A 19724-nucleotide genomic window follows, 5' to 3' on the forward strand; every position below is an offset into this window, starting at 1 on the left:
CAAACTGGTAGGTCAGAGAGGAAATAAAATTGGTCTCCATTCTGCCCTTTGTGCTCTGTGAGGTGGTGAAATTTCCTCCTTGTCTCTGCGTTCTACCCAGGTGCCAGAACTGGCAGCTCTCCTGCAGAATGTTCACTTACAGATTAAAAAGCATCAGTTATCACCCCTTTCATAATGCCTTTGGGTGCTTCTTGGCTGAGAAAAATTATTAAAATAATGAAGGTTTCTTACTCCTGAAGAAGCTAAATTGTTAATGGTACTTATGTTTCTTTCTACTCAGGCTGCTAAAAAAAAAAAAAAAAAAAAAAAAAAAAAAAAAAGATGGTTTTCTGCACAAGAACACAGCCAAGGCTGTGGTTATTTCTCATTCCTAAATTGCTTTCTCTCTCTACTTTATCAATAGAGCAGTCTCTCTTGGCAGCTCTTTCAGATCCTGGCCTTCGCTAATTAAATTAAAAGCAAATAAAAGGAAAGAAAAAGGAAAGAGAAAGCAACTTTGAAGACAGTCATGATGTCTTTTTTCTCCCTCCTCAGGTCATGTTTGTTGCTCCCCAATAGTAGCTCAAAATACTAGAGTATTCATTCTGTTTCTATTGTATAACCCTTGTCCTGGCATAAACTGTAAAGGGGTAATACCAGGATGATTTGAACATGAATGATATGTCCCCAAATTTCTCCAGCATGTCTCATTAGTAATACTGGAGATGCTTTATTGTTAGCCACAACAACAGGGTAGGGGATTGGGGAGAGACACTCAAGACTAATAAAATGGCTCACTTTCTTTCACTTCGCCCTTGGGAATCCACATGTAAATATATTCAGGTTCCATTTGTTCACGTGAAAAAATTTAAGAGCATTTATGATATTGGCAACGGGTAAAACAGACCCATGTGCCAAGACTGATACAGCGATCATCAGCAGGATTCTTCTAAAATATTTCGGCCTGAGGTATGAATACTTCTTAATGACTTAATGACTTTAATATTTCTTAATGTAAAGTGTGGACACACTTTACAAGTCTTATGGTAGAGAAAGTTATCATCTACCTTGAATTCATTAGCACTATTGTTTCCTAAAGCATCTGAAATGTTGAATCTTTCGGAAACTCCAAAATAACATGTTCAAGTACTATGATTTGAACCAGGTTTACATTATAAAATGTTCTGCTTATAGCCCTTAAAAAATATGGTTGCTGCAGAAAAAGAAGAGCTTTGGATTCTTTGCAGTACATATGCAGTGTTAATTAGAGTCCTGAGATATTATCTGATGGATGAGATATCTCAAGTAGGTAGAGGAGCCATGTCAGGATGGCCAGGTTCAAGACCTTATAGCACACCCGACCACCACCACCCACCTTAACCTTGACAGGCTTGTCTGTTAACCCTAGTGTGGCCTATAAATGTCACATTTTCTGTGTATAGTGATATAAACATATTTGGGAAGTACTCCCATTATGTGGTTCATGTTATATGGTTTTCAAACACTCAGAGTGAGTCAACAGAATTCCTTTCATAGGGTGACTTGGACAAACCTTGCCAAGATAAATGCCTGGTGATGGGGTTCACCACAAGGATCTCCAGCTGAAACATCACCGGAGCTTCACTAGAAAAGCCTTTTCATAGTTTCTGGTCTAATAATTAGCTAATATTTGCAATGTTATTGTTACAGCTCACACATTCATTATAATTTTCTTTATAGTAATACCCATTATAATTGGAGGCTTCGGAAATTGGTTAGTACCCCTAATAATCAGTGCTCCTGATATGGCATTTCCCCGCTGAAATAACATAAGCTTCTGACTTCTTCCCCCCTCCTTCCTACTACTCCTCGCATCCGCCATAGTAGAGGCCGGTGCTGGGACAGGTTGAACAGTTTATCCCCCCTTGGCAGGAAATTTCTCCCACCTGGGGGCCTCTGTAGATCTATCTTCTCACTTCATCTAGCAGGCATCTCCTCTATTTTAGGAGCTATCAATTTCATCACCACTATTATCAACATAAAACCCCCTGCCATATCTCAGTATCAAACTCCCCTATTTTTCTGATCAGTCCTAATCACAGCAGTCCTGCTACTCCTCTCTATACCAGTCTTAGCTCCCAGCATCACCATACTACTAACAGACTGTAACCTCAACACGACTTTCTTTGATCCAGCCGGAGGAGATCTCATATTATATCAACACCTATTCTGATTCTTTGGTCACCCTGAAGTTTATATCCTCATTCTACCTGGGTTTGGAATAATCTCTCATACTGTAACATATTACTCAGGGAAAAAAGAACCATTTGGGTACATAGGTATAGTCTGAGCTATGATATCAATTGGGTTCTTAGGCTTTATTGTATGAGCTCGTCACATGTTTACAGTGGGTATAGACGTAGATACATGAGCCTACTTCACTTCTGCCACTAAAATTATTGCAATTCCTACCGGTGTTAAGGTCTTCAGCTGACTCGCCACACTTCACGGAAGCAATACCAAGTGATCCCCTGCAATACTTTGAGCCTTAGGCTTTATTTTTCTCTTTACCATGGGGGGCTTAACCGGCATTGTATTGGCAAACTCATCATTAGACATTGTATTACACGACACATACTATGTTGTAGCCCACTTTCACTATGTCCTATCAATAGGAGCTGTATTTGCTACCATAGGGGGTTTTATTCATTGATTTCCCTTATTTTCAGGCTGTACACTAGACCAAGCCTATGCCAAAGCCCATTTTGCCATTATATTTATAGGCGTAAATTTAACCTTCTTAGATCTATGTCACCAAATACTGGAAAATGTCAGCTGCACCCACTAAACAGCTTTATAATATTAATTTATCTTTTTCTCCCTGGATATATGACCCAAAACCCACTCCTCACTTGGATATTGCTCTGGTAATGATGGTTGACAAGAAGACCCTGGGGGTTGCTGGTAGTAGATCTCCTAATTTAACTTATTCCTGAAAAATCAACCCTATGTCAAAATCAAACCCAGACTTGTTCCCCCACCATTCACACCTGCTCTAAATGAGTTTTATCCTATGCTGTGTGGTTAACATAGTCTTCAGTAGGACAGCCCTCCTGCCTGTTTGTCAACAGCTAATAATTTTTTTTCTTTCTCTCCACTCTGCCACCCCATAAACTAAGTATGGGTCTCATTTAACCTTATTTGTAATTCACAACATAGAACTGATTTCCTCATTATAAAAGTTTCCTTACTTGAAACAATTCAGGGACTGGGCAGCATTGCTAATATTATCTCCTCTATGGAAGAAAACCAGCTGAATGATTATCACCAACAGTTGTGCCAGAAAGCAAATAAATGTCTTGGGAAATGCTATTTGCTGTATCGGTTGAGCTGAAATTTCTGCTCAGAATTATTAAAGAATAAGAAAGATTGCCTCCACCTAAAGCAATAGGCATTGCCTCATTACTGTATTGCATTATTGTCTAAAGAAGCACAAAGATACATTTAGTTAATTCTTTCTCTGTTAACAGACACAGAAAAATTACGTTTCTATTACTTTTGCCATTACTTTCAATGACAAAACCGCAATTACTTTTGCACCAACCTAAATAAATGTCTGCTTTACTTATACTGCTAAATTATAATAAGAGGAAAATCCCTAGGGCAGATGACAGCTCCTGGAACAACATGTGTGGCACTTGGATAGCTGGAGTTGAAAGCCAGCTTAAAAATTAGTATTAACTAGCTCTATGTTGCAAAAAATGGTAATGACCTACTTTGCACTAGTCATTTCAAAATGCTTTCCCTTTAGAAGTCTCTCTCTCTCTATTATCATGCTATAGCAAGATTTTACTGTGTTCTTGAAAAACAGGGTGCCTTCATCCATTTGGGCTGCTATAACAAAATGCTATAAACTGGGGAGCTCATCAACAGCATACATTTATTTCTTAAAGTTCTGGAACCTGGAAAATTTGAGAGCAAGGCACCAGTAGATTCTAGGTCAAGTCAAGGCTGCCCTCCTGGTTTATAGATAAATGTCTTCTTGCTATGTCCTCACATGGTGGGAGGAGGTAGCTCTCTGAGATCTATTTTATAAGGGCACGAATCCCATTTATGAGGGCTCCACCCTCATGACCTCATTACTTACCAAGGGCTGCACCTCCTAATACCATCACACTGGAGGTTAGAATTTCAACATACGAATTTTGGTGGGATGAAACCATCCAGTCTATAAGCACTGGGATTAGAAACAAAACCTAAGCTGTATTAAAAGTTAAATTTTTACAGTGTATAATGTATTAAACATTACATATAAAACTTGATATATCTGTAAAGTTTTATCTTCTTATAAAATGTGTAAAACCTGGGTTTATTTAGGATTTCTAGACAATTTGTGTAATTCATCTATTATAGATTATGGCAACCAGCCATTAATTATCTCCTACCTTTCCTTTTGGGAAAGATCCACACATCTAGCCAGGCCATGAAGAACCACGATGATTCTATCTACCACATGGAGTTTCTTGCTCTGCCAGAGAGACCAAAGTCTTAGTTAACATTTTAGAACAAGCTGGCAATAATAAGGCTAATGATAAGGTCACTGGGTGATATGCTTTAAAAATATCATTTTATACAATTGCATAAATTAGTTTCTTTTTACCCTACAAAAGTGTTATCTTAGTAAGAATTTATCATGTGTATTTTGACAAATTGGATTTTATCCATAATTGTCAAGCCCAGCAGCCAAAAAGAAGTCTACAAATCATGCCAGACTAAAACTGGGCTGCATTTTCATGGGCTGGTGGCATTTAAAAACTTTAAGGTATAGATGTAGGTACAAGGTGCTTTAATGGCACTGAGAATGGTAGAAAGTTTGTCTTTAGTGGGTGCTTAGAAAATATTACGTAATTTGCAGCTATGAAACAGTGTATGACAAATATTATCACATGGATCCTAAAGCAGCAAAGCCCACTATGAATTTAGATAGAACATGAAATCTAAAAATAATTTTAAAAGCCTTTATCTGTTAATATATTAATAATAAATTTAAGATAGTCTGTATATGATGCAGTGGAAAAGGGGCTTTACATTCCCCATATTCTGCTTCTAAAATCTGTTCTTCACTTTTCTTTTTCAATATTGTAAGTAGAAGCTTCTCAGGCCTGCTGTTTTCTTCTGATGCCAAATGCTGAAATCACAGTACTTAGAAACTTAAGAATTCTGCCTGTGAAACAATCTCAGAAAAATAATACGGGGAAATTTTGAGAATTTATGTATCAGTATGTTTTAAAGAGCACTTGGTATTCTCAAGTTTTGGTGGTGTATTCTCATTACTTTATATTTTGCTGATTATCAGTCAGTAAAATCCTTCTCCCCAACTAGAGTTAGAAACCACCAATGTGCAGACAGAAGAATAATTTCCTGTAGAATGTGTAAATAATCGTTATTTAGGAATTATTCTAAAAACAAATTATGGAGTAGAAATAATTTCTCTTCAAGATAAAAATATGTTTTTCTAATTTTATTATGCTTATCTAATTTTATTTTCTAATTTAAGCATTTGAGAAGTTTATTTGGTTTATTGTTAAGATTTGGTGTTTCTGTTCTCTAAGAAAAAAATTTAAAACTTCATAGTCACATTAAACAATCCATATACAGATCCCCATTAATAGTTGCTTCTTTATAAAATTGCTCCTTGAGGAAAACGGCTACTTATTTAAATTAGATTTAGAGAACTCAAACATAAGTAACTCATAGAAATGGTCTGTTAATCTGCAAATTTGCAGAAACCATTTCTAGAACATTATCAGTGACTCCGACATGCAAAGTTCCAAAATCAAGTAAACTTCGAGGCAATTGAGTAAAACTCTTTTTATCTAACAGCTGTACAATGAGCTGCTATGGTTATTGAGACAGTCTGATTAAAGCAGTATTAGAGCACATTTAAAAAATCACACTGAGAGTAATTTAATGTGGTTTAGTAGGCACTTCTATATTTTGCAGTGACCAAGGGATAGATAAATGTATAGAGTGAATGACATGCAGCAAAGTAGACACAAAAAGGTAGAAGATTACATTTGTGATGTATTTACATGGCAAATTAAATCTCTTTTACCATCTGATATGGGTTGGTGTGTCCGCACCCAAATCTCATCTTGAATTTCCATCTAAATTGTAGTCTCCACCTGTCTGTCTCGGGAAGGACCTGTGCGGGGTGTTTGGATCATGGAGGCGGTTTCCCCCCATGCTATTCTTGTGATAGTGAGTTCTCATGAGATCTGATGGTTTTATAAGTGGTGGTTTCCTCTGTCTGTCTGTCTGTCTGCCTGCCTGCCTGTCTGTCTCTCTCTCACTTGCCACTTTGTATGATGTGCCTGCTTCACCTTCTGCCATGATTGTAAGTTTCCTGAGGCCTCCCCAGCCGTGTGAAACTGTGAGTTAATTAAACATTTTTTCTCTATAAATTACCCAGTTTCAGGCAGCTCTTTATAGTAGTGTAAAAACAGACTAATACATCATCTTAATGTCAACTGATTTTTCTAAAAACCTTAAAATATAGTGGAGATGGTGATTTTCCTGCTACATAAGAAATGGTTTTATGAACTTGAATTTTGCACATGCCTTTTTAATGGAAGAAGCTACAGAGTAGAATAATATTTGTGATGTAAATTCTCTGAGCAAAATCTATTTTGAATATCTAGTAATCATTTACAAGTATACACATATATACACATACGCATACATGTATTATGTGTATGTACACATAATATACTGAGGTCAACTATATGAAGATCATTACTTCATACTTCATTATATAACAAACTTCATTATATAACATGTACTTAATTATCAAAACTCTATTCATTTAATAATATTTTATAAACAAATATGAGGATTGGGGGAGCGGATTTCCCACCCCTAAAAGTGGGCAAGACAGAATGAACACATAGTTTATCTAACTCAGAGGATGAGCTCTTAACGCTATGGCATTCCTTCTCTTTCCTAGGCTCATTTTTTTAAGATCTGTCTGCTAAACACAAAAGACGACTAGCAGTTCTTCACTTAATAACAGATTTTTAGTAATCATAACACATTAAGGTTGACAGATGCAGACATGTTAGCCAGCTCTTCCTCATTCTTATAAATTATGAATTAAAGCAGCAATGCTATCAGATGCATGGCTTCGATAGCACTGTTAGAATTATATGATGTCAATTTTATTTTACTCAAATTTTCAACCAAAGCCTTCCTATTTCTGTTGCACATTTGTACAGTGGACTTCGTTTTCTTTTTTAAGTTTTGGAGTTAAGTTACATCACTGGAATCCAAAGAATAAAGAGTGGTAGAAAAATCATCTTTTGCTTCATCTAACGTCATCTACCTCCACAGAGAAGAGGAAACAAAAATTCAGAGCTAAATGATTTACCATGTCAGTAAATGACTAAACTTCTCTGGTAAGAATATAAGTCTGTGGAAATAACCCTGGACTTTAGAAATCACTGTTCCAGATGCATGTTTTTTAGAAACACCTTACTCGAACATTAAAACTAAGCACTGTCTTTCAGCCTAGAATTCCAGGAATGGATAATTAGCAATGACACCAAATTTTTAATTACATGTTTTGTCTTATAATGTTAGCTGATACTCACATTTAGGAAGGAACCCAAAGAAATATAGCCAGTATTTAGGAGGGAATTCAAAGAAAATAAAAAATATTTTAAATATATTGAACTTTATTTATGCATTGTGTATAGAGTTTGTACTCTAAGATTTTCTCATCCTGCTATTTGTTTTTTAAGCCAAAGATTTCTTGTGCCAGACAGATGGAAACTGTGGGAAGAAAAAACCGGGGTAATAAAAATTGAAAAAGTTTTGAATCAAGAGACTTTTCCTTAGAGCAGAAGCATTCCTGATTCACAGGTGATGCTAATGCTTTCTGATCATGCATAATATGAACTTTCCAAAGGTCTTATGATTACAGGTTTTTCTGTGATAAATTCAATCTCAGATTAGTCATACATCAGATTAGAAACGCCAGATGGCAAATTCTCTTTTGGACAAACTCTTGGTGTATAATTGCCTTTCCAATAATGTATGTCTCCTTATATCAGTATTTATATTCTATGAAAAAAATCAGCATTTGTTTGTATGTTTTAATTATCTGGTTTGGCAAGAAATTCAAACTGAAGCGGTCTTTGCCTTTGCACAATAAATCTATTGCTTTGTGAAGGAAGACATTTTTTTTCTTTTACTTAGATAATAAAGCACAATAAGCAAATCTGAAGTCATATTAAATACTATACTATGTATCTATTTAAACGGAATTGTGTTTTGTACTACAGCTGCTCTTAAAATAAAAAATTAGAAAAATAAAATGCATTCCAAGTACAGATTTCAGGGTTAAGTTTGCTTTTCTACTAATGGTAATAAGTTGTATATATTCAGCAGCTTCCTTCTAAGACTCTCAAAGGGCTTTATCATGCTAAGGTTGAAATTCAATTTATGTAATCTCAAATCAAATGTAATTATCTCTACATCTGAGATGAGAAGATTGCTTAGTTTTATAGTACTTTAATGAATAATTGTAGCTTTGTTTATAGCTTCAACTTCTAGATTGCTTTTAAAGCTCAACAATTATATTTAAAAGTCTAGACTCTTATTTTTTAACTTCTATTAACTTCATCTAATTCACTGAAGACTTTGTTCTCCTTTCCCTGAATGCCTGTCATTAATCACTTTGAATTCCACCTCTGCAGAGCTTGACTATCTAACACTCTACTGCCTCAGTCTGTCTTATCATTTATCTTTCCTTCCCCTCCAAGTTACCTATCTATCCACTGCCATGGACACCATTAAGGTTTGAAAGTTGGTGTGCCCTACAAATTCTTATTTTCAAATGTAACAGCCATTGTGATTGGGTTAAGAGGTGGAGGCTTTAGGAGGTGGTGAGGGCATGACCGGAATTAATGGTCTTGTAAAAGATGCTTGAGCAACCCTGTTTGTCCCTTCCACCATGTGAGGATGCAGCAAGACGGTGCCAGCTGCGAAGGAGAGCGCAAGCCCTCAACAGACACTGTGTCTGCTGGCAACTTGATCTTATACTTTCCAGCCACCAGAATGTGAACAATACATTTCTGCTGTTTACAAATGACCCAGTCTAAGGCATTTTGTTACAGCAGCTCAAATGGACTAATACAGCCACCTGCGAGATGTATCTTCAGATTTTAGGCTACCTTGAAATTTTATTTCTAGAAGTTTGTTTCCCAACTACAACCTCCTGTCTCCCGTAATACTTGCTTTAAAATCCCAGTATCTCAATTATTTAATTTCATTGTAAGTTTTAGGACATTATTCTCATTCTATTTTCATGATTTAGTATCTTCTAACATCCCTTTTTTTCTTTTGTCTAACCTAGATTCCATTATGCAACATTATAATTCCTCTTGTAAATAGCCTCGGCCACTATATATTACAATCACTATTACTATCACAGTTGTTCTCCCTGACTCCTTACAAATTTCATCTCCCTTCCCCTAGTGAAAGCCACCATCAGCTCTCTTATCTTACTGTGACAGCCATGGAAAGGATCTTCCCACCTTTTATGTAACTCCCCAATATCAACACAGCAAACTGAATGACTTTTCAAAAATATAAATTGCACAATTTATCTTTTATGTTTATGAAGGGCTGTTTGCTTATTACTTGAAATAAAATATAAATTCACGTCTGTCTTCAATATAATCCAATGTGATCTACTCTGAAGCTAAACTGAACTTCTCTTAATTTCTTCACATTAGCCAAGGGCTATCATACTTTTCTGGGCTGCTCTTCCCCCTGTGGTTCCTATGACCATCTTCTTGAACTTTTTTTTTTTTTTCCAGATGGAGTTTTGCTCTTGCCCCCAGGGCTGGCGTGCAATGGTACCATCTCCGCTCACTGAAACTTCCATTTCCTAGGTTTAAGCAATTCTCCTGCCTCGGCCTCCCAAGTAGCTGGGATTACAGGTGCTCGCCACCACACCCAGATAATTTTTGTAGTTTTAGTAGAGATGGGGTTTCGTCATGTTGGCCAGATTGGTCTCGAACTCCTGACCTCATGTGATCCACCTGCCTTGGCCTCCCAAACTGCTGGGATTACAGGTGTGAGCCACTGCGTCTGGCCATTCTTCTCGATTTTTAAATTCAATAATGCCTCCACAGAAAGGCCACTTCCAGTCACCTTTCTAAAGTAAACATGTCCACATTATCCACTATTTGTTTTCTGTTTATTTGAATTTTCTATTCGTTTGTTTTCTTTCATAACATATAAAACAAATAGCAAACATGAACTAATAAACTGGGATTGTGTGTGCTTCTGTCATCTTCATATTCCCCATGCCCAGCATACTGCCTGGTTAAAAAGAAACATCCAAAAATATTTGTTTACTAAACGTCACTAAAGCAATTTTACGTTGGCTCAGAAATTCTAAGCTGTTGGGTTCATACTATGATCATTTAGCATTTAAGACCAAATCTTACCTCATGGGGTCAAAATAAAAAAGTATAATAAATTTCCTACCCTTTATTTACCTAGAATAACCAATACCATGTTTTCCTGCATTGTGATCCATCGTAATATTTTTGCCTGGAGTATCAAATAGATTGTGTCAGAATATTATTAATACTTTAATTTGATCTTATGTCCCCATGAGATGAGCTATTAAATCTGTAATCAATCCCAAATAAATTTGCTTCTGCATGGTTTACATAGACTGCAAAGCAGTATTTATTAAAATAAATATTCACTGTTTATACATATTCAAAGCATACAGTCACATTTAGGTTATGGAAAATAAGTTAAAATTATAGATTTTCAAATGTTTACCTAAAATATAAATGAATGTTATTTTTTTCCACTTTTATAAAATTGAGAGTAGAAAATCTAACAGTGCTATCAGTAGTAATTAAAAAAAAAAAAAACAGAGGCCTAAGAATTTAGCACTGTCATCAAAATAACCAATTCCAGAGTTACATAAATAATATGTAAGCATTTTATACTGCATGCTCATTATCCTTTAAAAACAGTAAACAACTTAAAATACTAAATAAAAAAGTAGAGTTTGAAACATAAAAAGTACTTGAAATTCTTGTTATCTTATTAAGTTTAATATTTCTTAAATTTATGTATGTGCCATGCACTTGTACAAAATATGAATACTAAGAACACTTTAAAAATTACTAAATCAACGCATTTTAGTTAGGAAATTTAAAATATATATATTAAGAAATAAAAGAACGTTGATGATTAAGTTTGTCAGATTATTTTAATTATAATTTAATTGTGGAGTAATCTACTATTTGACTGATTTTTCTGGTTAAGAGAGTGAATTGAGGCCCAGCGCAGTGGCTCATGCCTGTAATCATAAAACTTATGGAGGCCGAGGTGGGTGGATCACCTGAGGTTGGGAGTTTGAGACCAGCCTGGCCAACATGGTGAAGTCCTGTCTCTATCAAAAATACAAAAAATTAGCTGACTGTGGTCGTGGGCACCTGTAATCTTAGCTATTTGGAAGGCTGAGGCAGGAGAATTACTTGAACCTGGGAAGCGAAGGTTGCAGTGAGCTGAGATCGTGCCACTGCACTCCAGCCTGGGCAGCAGAGCAAGACTCTATCTCAAATTAAAGTAAATAATTCTACAATAAAGACACATGCACACATGTTTATTGCAGCACTGTTCACAATAGCAAAGACTTGGAACCAACCCAAATGGCCATCAATGATAGACTGCATAAAGAAAATGTGGCACATATATACCATGGAATACTATGCAGCCATTAAAAAATGAGTTCATGTCCTTTGCAGGGATATGGATGAAGCTGGAAACCATCATTCTCAGCAAACCAACACAAGAACAGAAAACCAACCACCACATGTTCTCATCTGTAAGTGGGAGTTGAACAATTAGAACACATGGACACAGGGAGGGGAACATCAACACCAGGGCTTGTCAGGGGGTGGAGGGTTAGGGGAGGGATAGCATTAGGAGGAATACCTAATGTAGATGATGGGTTGATGCGTGCCACAAACCACCATGGCATGTGTATACCTACATAATAAACCTGCACATTCTGCACATGTACCCCAGAACTTAAAGTATAATACAAAATAAGTAAAAATAAAATTAAATTAAATTTAAAAAAGAATGAATTGAAAGAACTAAATTTGCAGACTCAGAATGAACAAAAACAATGGAGCATTGCGTTAGTCTATTATAACAGTACAGTAGTGTAGCTCTAGCTGCTTAAACCGCTGAGGAAGTTTAAGCTGCATTTATTGCATTTAATGTAATATAATGAAGGCTATAGTATATTCAAAAGTTGGATTACATTGACAACCATTAACGGTTGTTTGAATTGACCAGTCAATGTAATCCAACTTTTGAATATACTATAGTCTTCATTATATTTAAATATGTAGAATACTCTTTTAGCATTATGCCAAAATAGAAGTTATGGGAGATGTGGAAGATATGAAGCTGCTTAAACTTTTCTCAGCAATAAATGTCAGCCAGTGAGGAGGCTCGGTGTCTTCACTTTAGTCTCTTCTAGTCTTGTTTTCATAAGAAATGTAATAGGAGAATTTGTGGGTTAGGAAAGTTTAAAAAATAAAATAAAATGCCTCCCCCACCTTTAAAAATAAAACAGTTGACTCTTATTCTTTTTCTTATGTATCTTTGATTGAAACATATCTACCACTAAGTAATGCAAAAAAAATTTTAGTGTTTTGAAATAACAAACCAAGGCACAGGTGTGAGAATTCGGTTAGGTACATCTCTTTATTAACAGGGGATTTACAAATCTACAACTTGCCATAATGCCTGATAAGAACAGAAATAGGAAAAGTTCTATGGGCTGAATGTTTGCATCACTCCCCAAAAATCAAATGTTGAAATCATAAACCCCAATGTGATGATTTTGGGAGGTGTTGCCTTTGAGACGTAATTGGGCTATGAGGATGGAACCCTCATTAATGAGATTGGTGCCCCTGTAAGAAGAGACACAATTGTTTGCTCTTGCTCTCCCCTCTCTACCATGGAAGGATGCAGCAAGAAGACAGCCACGTGCAACCAGAAGGAGGGCTCTCACCAGACACTGGATCTGCTGGCACCGTGATATTGGACTTCTCAGCCTCTAGAACTATGAGAAATAGACGCTCGTTGTTTAGCTATCCAGTCTATGGTATGTTTGTTACAGCACCCTCAACACACACAAGAAGAATAGGGTGCCAAATAGCTTAAATTACTATGTTGGTGGGAGCAACTGAAATCTTTATCTGCAATTCCAACTTCACTCTTGACCTGTTGTTCTATATCCTGATCATTCACCCATTGGCTATATTTTTGTTGTCCATAGGCTAACCTCCAAAGGCAGAGAGGGAAGAGCCCTTCATAACCTTTTTTATTAATTTTCCTTCATATTCCTACTCTGGCAATTGAACATGCCTGGATTTAGCAAATGAAATGCCAGATTTAGCAAATGAAAACCTTAGTTAAATTTAATGCTGAGAAAAATAATAAAAAAATTATAGTAATGTAATTCCCATGCAATATTTAGGACATCCCTGTGCTAAAAAATATCCATTGTTCATTTGAAAGTCAAATTTAACTGGGTGTTCCGTATTTTATGTAGCAACCTCAAAAATGCAAGAAATCTAAGCAGTTCTAGAATTAATGAAATCATGGATGTTTTCTGATACCTCATGAAATGCATCATCTTTACTGGGCTTCTCTCTCAACCTTACCCTACATATATAAACATGCTTCTACCTATTTATGATCCAACTACTACTTCTTAAGCAGATAGGCTATGGTGTTTAATTATTTCTTTCAAGAACTGGAAGTATTAATTTGATAATCAGTCTACCTAATTGATTCATAAAATCTGTCCCACAGAGTTTCTTGATCTCCTTTAATTTGTACTAATTTCTTTAATGGAGATACTTATAATATGATTTAGCATTCTGAAAATATTGTAAGGATTAATCTCTGGTCACGTGATGATTTCATTATTTTATTTCTCATACACAATTGAGGGAATACAGTAAGAACTTAGGTCAGCAGCTTAATTTATACTTAACAGACAGAGCTGGTAAATTACTAGAAGCCGGCAAGAAGAATGAGTAAGCCCTAATTGATATATTAGGCTAGATTTGCTCTGAAAATGGGGGGATGTTTAATATTCCTTATTATTCTGGGTGTTGCAACAGGATCAATTCTTTAATAGTAGTGTTGATTAACGGTTCTTAAAGTGATGCCCAGAATAGCATCTTTACCATTACCCGGAAACCTGCTAGAAACACAAATGCTTGGCCCCTTACAGACCCAATGAATCAGGAATTCTGGAAGTAGGACTCAGCACTCTATTTTTGAACTCAGCACTCTCATTTTTTAAGAGGCTCTTCGGGTGATTTTGATAGGCACTAAACTTTGAGAGCCACTTTTCTATGTGAATGCCAAATCATAATCATCCAGAGGAGTTCTGTTTCCATGAAAGAAGACACGTGTCACCTGGTGAATGGAAGGAATTACAATTTTAACTGAATCCTTTACCTGTGTGTTTGTCATATGATTTGGAGAAGAGAGCAACTCGAAGGTGAATTTAATCACTATAGATAACCAACTGCGATAATTGCCTCACTCTCTGCATTACTTATCCTGCATATAAACTGCCTTCAGCCACGTTCTTGTGCATCTTTGCACAAGGTGATCAGTTGGGGGAAAAGAGATTAAGAATTCAGATAATTCTGAAATGTAGGTGATGCTTTAGGTCAAAGCATTATGGAATCGTATCACTAAGCAAGTACCTAGGAATTATATCAAATGAAAAATATTAAAAATGCATTTGGCTAATGGGGCAGAGCTTATGGCAGGAGTTAAGTTAGTTTATATTGAAATAGCACTGGAACATAATTATATAGCACTCTATATATAGAACATATATATACATATATATATGTTCCCTGTATAAGTGAGATCGGGTCTCACTCAAAATAGTAGATTAAGTTATAGATTATTTTAAAGTTACACTAAAAGCTTTGCTATGATCCTTAAAATAAGATGTTGAAGATTTTTTTTCACAGTGTACATTTTATTTCAAAAATAAATTGTAAAAATATAAATGTGTAAAAGGGAAAAATAATGAATAGAAAGTAGTACACATGATGGTAGGAAAAAAAACCCTGAACCTTTTAATTAACACAATAAATACAATTGTAGTACATTTATCAGTAAAGGCAGAGTTTGTACTAATGTGTTTTTTAAAAAAATTCATTACATGCCATATCCAAAATATTCCTTAGCAAAGCTTTAGTTTTTGTTTATCTGTAACAGGCCACATAGTATAAATAATATAGGTTTTGAGGACCACATAAAGACTTCTATTACTTCCTTTTTTTTTCTTTTTAAAAATAACTCTTTATGAATGTAAAAATGATTTCTATTTCAGGGGCCATATACCATCAGGCCACAGGCTGATTTTACAGTGTGTGTAGTTTTTTTTTTTTCTTTTAATTCCTGGACTAGCGGATGTGAGTCCACAAGCTAAAGGATTCTGATATATCAGAATTTAAGCCACCTCAGCCTTCTCCACTATCCCAGACATTCATAGTTCTGTCAGCGAAATCAAATCGCGGTTCTTTTTCACTACAACGTTTAGGGGGTTAGTTGTTACCCAGTAATAGGAGCTGGGACACAATGAAAGTAAAAATATTCATATATTATGGTGCAGAAATTGCTTTTACCACCAAGTATAATGGAATACATCCAACGGCATTAACGGAGCTATATTTGAGAATATTCACAGAAGTATTGTTTCAAGCACCAGCAAATTGTAATGCATATAATAATAATAATAATAATAAATGTGCTCAAATAACATGATTCTATGCAGCATTAAATGTATAAATCCTTGAGGCTATTTTTAGTAAGGCTAAATATCACAAATATATTTATAAGAAAATAAAAACACATACAGCAGAACCACTTATAAATTATAAAATAAATCGACATTACTGCTTAAGGATACAGGGCTTGTAATAAACTATTAGAAAAGCTTTAAAAACGAGAAAGAATAACCTCAGGATGGTGAGTTCCTCTAAATAGCATGAAATGCCACCAGGAAGGGATATACAAGGATCTTCAACTTTTATTTTCAAGTTTTATTTTTTAAGCTCTGTGGTATGTATATACCTACATTATTCTTTATGCCATTTTTACGTCTTTTCAGACAATTAATGTCTTTTCATCAAGACTTTTTTTTATATTTGTTTAATTCATATTTTTATAAAAATAATTTTGCTAAATCAAAAAGACTGAAAGCCTACCATGATGCAGTTAGGTATTTTGGGAGAACCAAGAAAGAACACGATGGTCAGAGCAGTCATAAATATGCAAAAAGGAAAATAAGAAAACAACCAATTTGACTGCAAAAAATGAACACATCTTAAAATAGTAAAATTTAATCACTAATATATTTTATCTACTTTTCATAATATAGCATTTTTCAAATTGAGATACCTGAAAAATAATTCAGGAGGATGTGAATAAATCTTAGATAATGGGGAAAGCTTCCATCACCAACTACCTTAGAAAAACCTAGATTAAACCAAGCTAATTTGATTTATTAATTCTGGAAATTTCAGAACTTTTAATAGTGAATCTGCCTTTTCAATCTCTACAAGAGGAGTTGTAGTATTTAGTACTTTCCAAACGTAATTGAAAATATAATTTATAGGAAATACATCATTTCAAGGATCAGAACGTGCAATGGAGCAAACTTTTGGAAATCATGCCACACTACCTGAAGAGGAGAGACTACTTTTTGAAGGAGTGCTCTTGCAAGGCTTTATGGCAAATGAGGATTTAAACTGCCTAAAAGAAAGAAAAATACTACACATAAACTCACTTACATGAAGAATCTCAAAACGCGGAACTCAGAAGCAGAAAGCAGAATGGTAGTTACCAAGCGTTGGGGGTGGGCGGGAGAATGGTGTTAGAAGGATGTTAATCAAATAATAAAAAATTGGGGTTAGGCAAGAGAAATAAATTCAAGAGATAATATGTAGTGAATTATAGCTAATAACAATATATTCTTGAAAACTGCAAAAAGAATAGATTTTAAGTGTTCCCACAAAATGGTATGTTCCCACAAAAGGCTATGTGAGAAAATACGTTAATTAGTTTGATTTAGGGATTCCACAGTGTATGCATATTTCAAAACATGTTGTATCTGTTAAATATATAGAATTTTTATCAATTTAAAAATTAATTAATTAATTACCAAAATGAAATGAAGTGCAGATGTTAGGTAGCTAAATCCAATAAAATCTATGGCCCTGATGGATGGACGCAATAATAAAACATTTCACAAAAGAGGGAGGCATCAAAGTCAGGCAACTCCTGTTGCCTAAATGTTTTCACATTTCTTTCAGGAAATTTGGTTGAAAATGCGCAATTTTTGTCTGAATTCAGCAGAAACAAAGATCCTGTTATATTCATTCGTGTTTGTGTGAGAGAAAAATCTTCATAAAAATGATATGAAAAAGGCATATTATTTTGTCAAAATCTGGGTAATATAAGAAAAGTAATTTGTTTTCTCAAAGTATCCATTTAATGATTTATTGATTCAATCTGTAGTCTGTTCTTTCCACTCAGCTGAACATCTGTTCTGATAGGCTTGTCTTCCTCTAATAAGGAGGCTGAATTTAGAAGGTGATATGAGAAAACATCAAATGTTCAGAAGCCACATCCAGGCCTGCTTTGGATGTCTTTTGGGACAAGAGAGCTTGTGAGGGTATATCCAGGCTGCAAACAGCACTGAAGATGTCAACTCTGTAGCTGTTCTACATTCTACTTCACTCCCAAACACCGTGAATTACTTCAAAATATGCCTGATCTGATTTTTTTCTAAAGTACTGGGCAGCTGTGCAAACAATATTAAAATAGAAAAAATATTTTGTGCCATGCACTGCCTTGATTGTACGTGCCCATAAAATAGGAAACATAGAATCTTTCTAAAAAATACAATTATATCAAGACCTGCTTTTTAAATATCCAAAATGGATTATTACCTTTTGCATTTCTGTTCAGTAAGTGTTATATTCACTGTGATCTGACCAATAAAAACAAAGATACCATCATTATCCTATGTATTTTTTAATTTTAAGGTTGACTTGATTGAAAATAAAATTATTATGGTAGGTTTTGCCATTAGACTATTTATTATTACTCTTTTTATTTCATAATGCTTTTTTATTCTTTGGAAGTTTAATTTTTTAAAATAATTCATACTTTGAAATAATTTAAAATGTACACAAAAGTTACAAGAAAATTTTAAACCACTCTCTCAGATGACCAATTGTTAGCATTTTATTACATACAACCATCCCATATATAAACTTAAATTTTCATCAGTTGTTTCAATAATTTCTCTTTCTCTATTCTGACCAGGATTATAATTATGTGAATGCACATAAAAGGAGAATGCTTGGGGGACTCTGCAGTCCATAATATATGGCCATACTGATCAGCATGGGCTTCTTTATTGTGGTTTAATTGGTTTCTCCACTGATTTGCAATCTTTGCTAAGTGGCTCTGGAGTAGTCTAAGCTAATTAATTTGCCTGAGATGAATGCTGCCAGTGGGTCTATAACCATGTTGCTACCACTTGAGTAAACATAACCTCAATGTTCTATCACTGGGGTGACTACTGTTACACAATTTCTCATTTATATTCTGCAATAACCTTTGTGGCATTTTACTAGACACTCCTGCCAGATCTACAAGGCTGGATTTCTTTTGGACCAACTATTGTGCAACATTGTCAACCAGCAATTACTAGTGGGTCATCATGGCTTTGCTCCACACTGAGTTTTAATAGATTGGATTTTCTTTCAGTGCAGCAAACAGTAGAAGCAGACAGAGTAACATAATCGCCTCCATATTAAAATTCATTAACCTTGCAAAAACACTTAGTATCATCAGTAGATAAAAATGCTGTTAACTACTAAGCCTTAAATATTCATCAAGATACAAATACTTATTTCTGTATAAAACTGTGGTGCTCATATACAGAATTAGTGTACTGAATGTTCATAATTAAAATATTTTTAGCAAATCTTTGAGGGGTAAATAGAGCATTGAAATTTAGTATTTACTAATGTTAATTATCTGGGAAGTTATTCTAATTGCAACGATAACTCAGATTTCCTCATGATCTGAGTGTTTAACACACTGAGATGTCCATGATCAAAACATTTTATATATAAAAGAAATTAGAGAAACTGGGATTTTTCTGCAGAGGCAGCATTAAAGACCGACATGGTTTGGCTGTGTCCCCACCCAAATCTCATGTTGAATTGTAGCTCCCATAATCCCCACATGTCATGGGAGGGACCTGGTGGGAGGTAGTTGAATCATGGGGGTGTGTTTTTCCTGTGCTGTTCTCATGATAGTGAATAAGTCTTATGAGATCTGGTTTTATAAAGGCCAGTTCCCCTGCACATGTTCTCTTGTCTGCCACCATGTAAAACGTGCCTTTGTTCCTCCTTTGCCTTCTGCTATGATTGTGAGGCTTCCCCAGCCATGTGGAACTGTGAGTCCCTTAAACTTCTTTCCTTTATAAATTACCCAGTCTCAGATATATCTTCATTAGCAATGTAAAAACGGATTAATACACAGACCTACAATATTGAAAATAAATATTGCTGAAAACTACTGCTCCAAACAAATAA

At 35.1% G+C, this 19724-nt stretch overlaps 1 long non-coding RNA gene across 2 annotated transcripts in view; it reads right to left on the reverse strand.

The window, feature by feature from the left end:
* The window catches only part of LOC126950763 (uncharacterized), a 268517-nt gene that overhangs the window by 203030 nt on the left and 45763 nt on the right, over positions 1 to 19724 (reverse strand). Inside the window, exon 3 of one of the 2 annotated variants that reach the window (XR_007724278.1) lies at positions 4404 to 4486. This is a non-coding gene — a long non-coding RNA (uncharacterized LOC126950763). Of the gene's footprint in view, positions 1 to 1618; positions 4487 to 19724 lie in introns of those variants that run through there. The other variant, XR_007724277.1, reaches the window with a different exon arrangement.

Source organism: Macaca thibetana, chromosome 3 (genome assembly GCF_024542745.1).
Source record: "Macaca thibetana thibetana isolate TM-01 chromosome 3, ASM2454274v1, whole genome shotgun sequence".
Classification (NCBI taxonomy): domain Eukaryota; kingdom Metazoa; phylum Chordata; class Mammalia; order Primates; family Cercopithecidae; genus Macaca; species Macaca thibetana.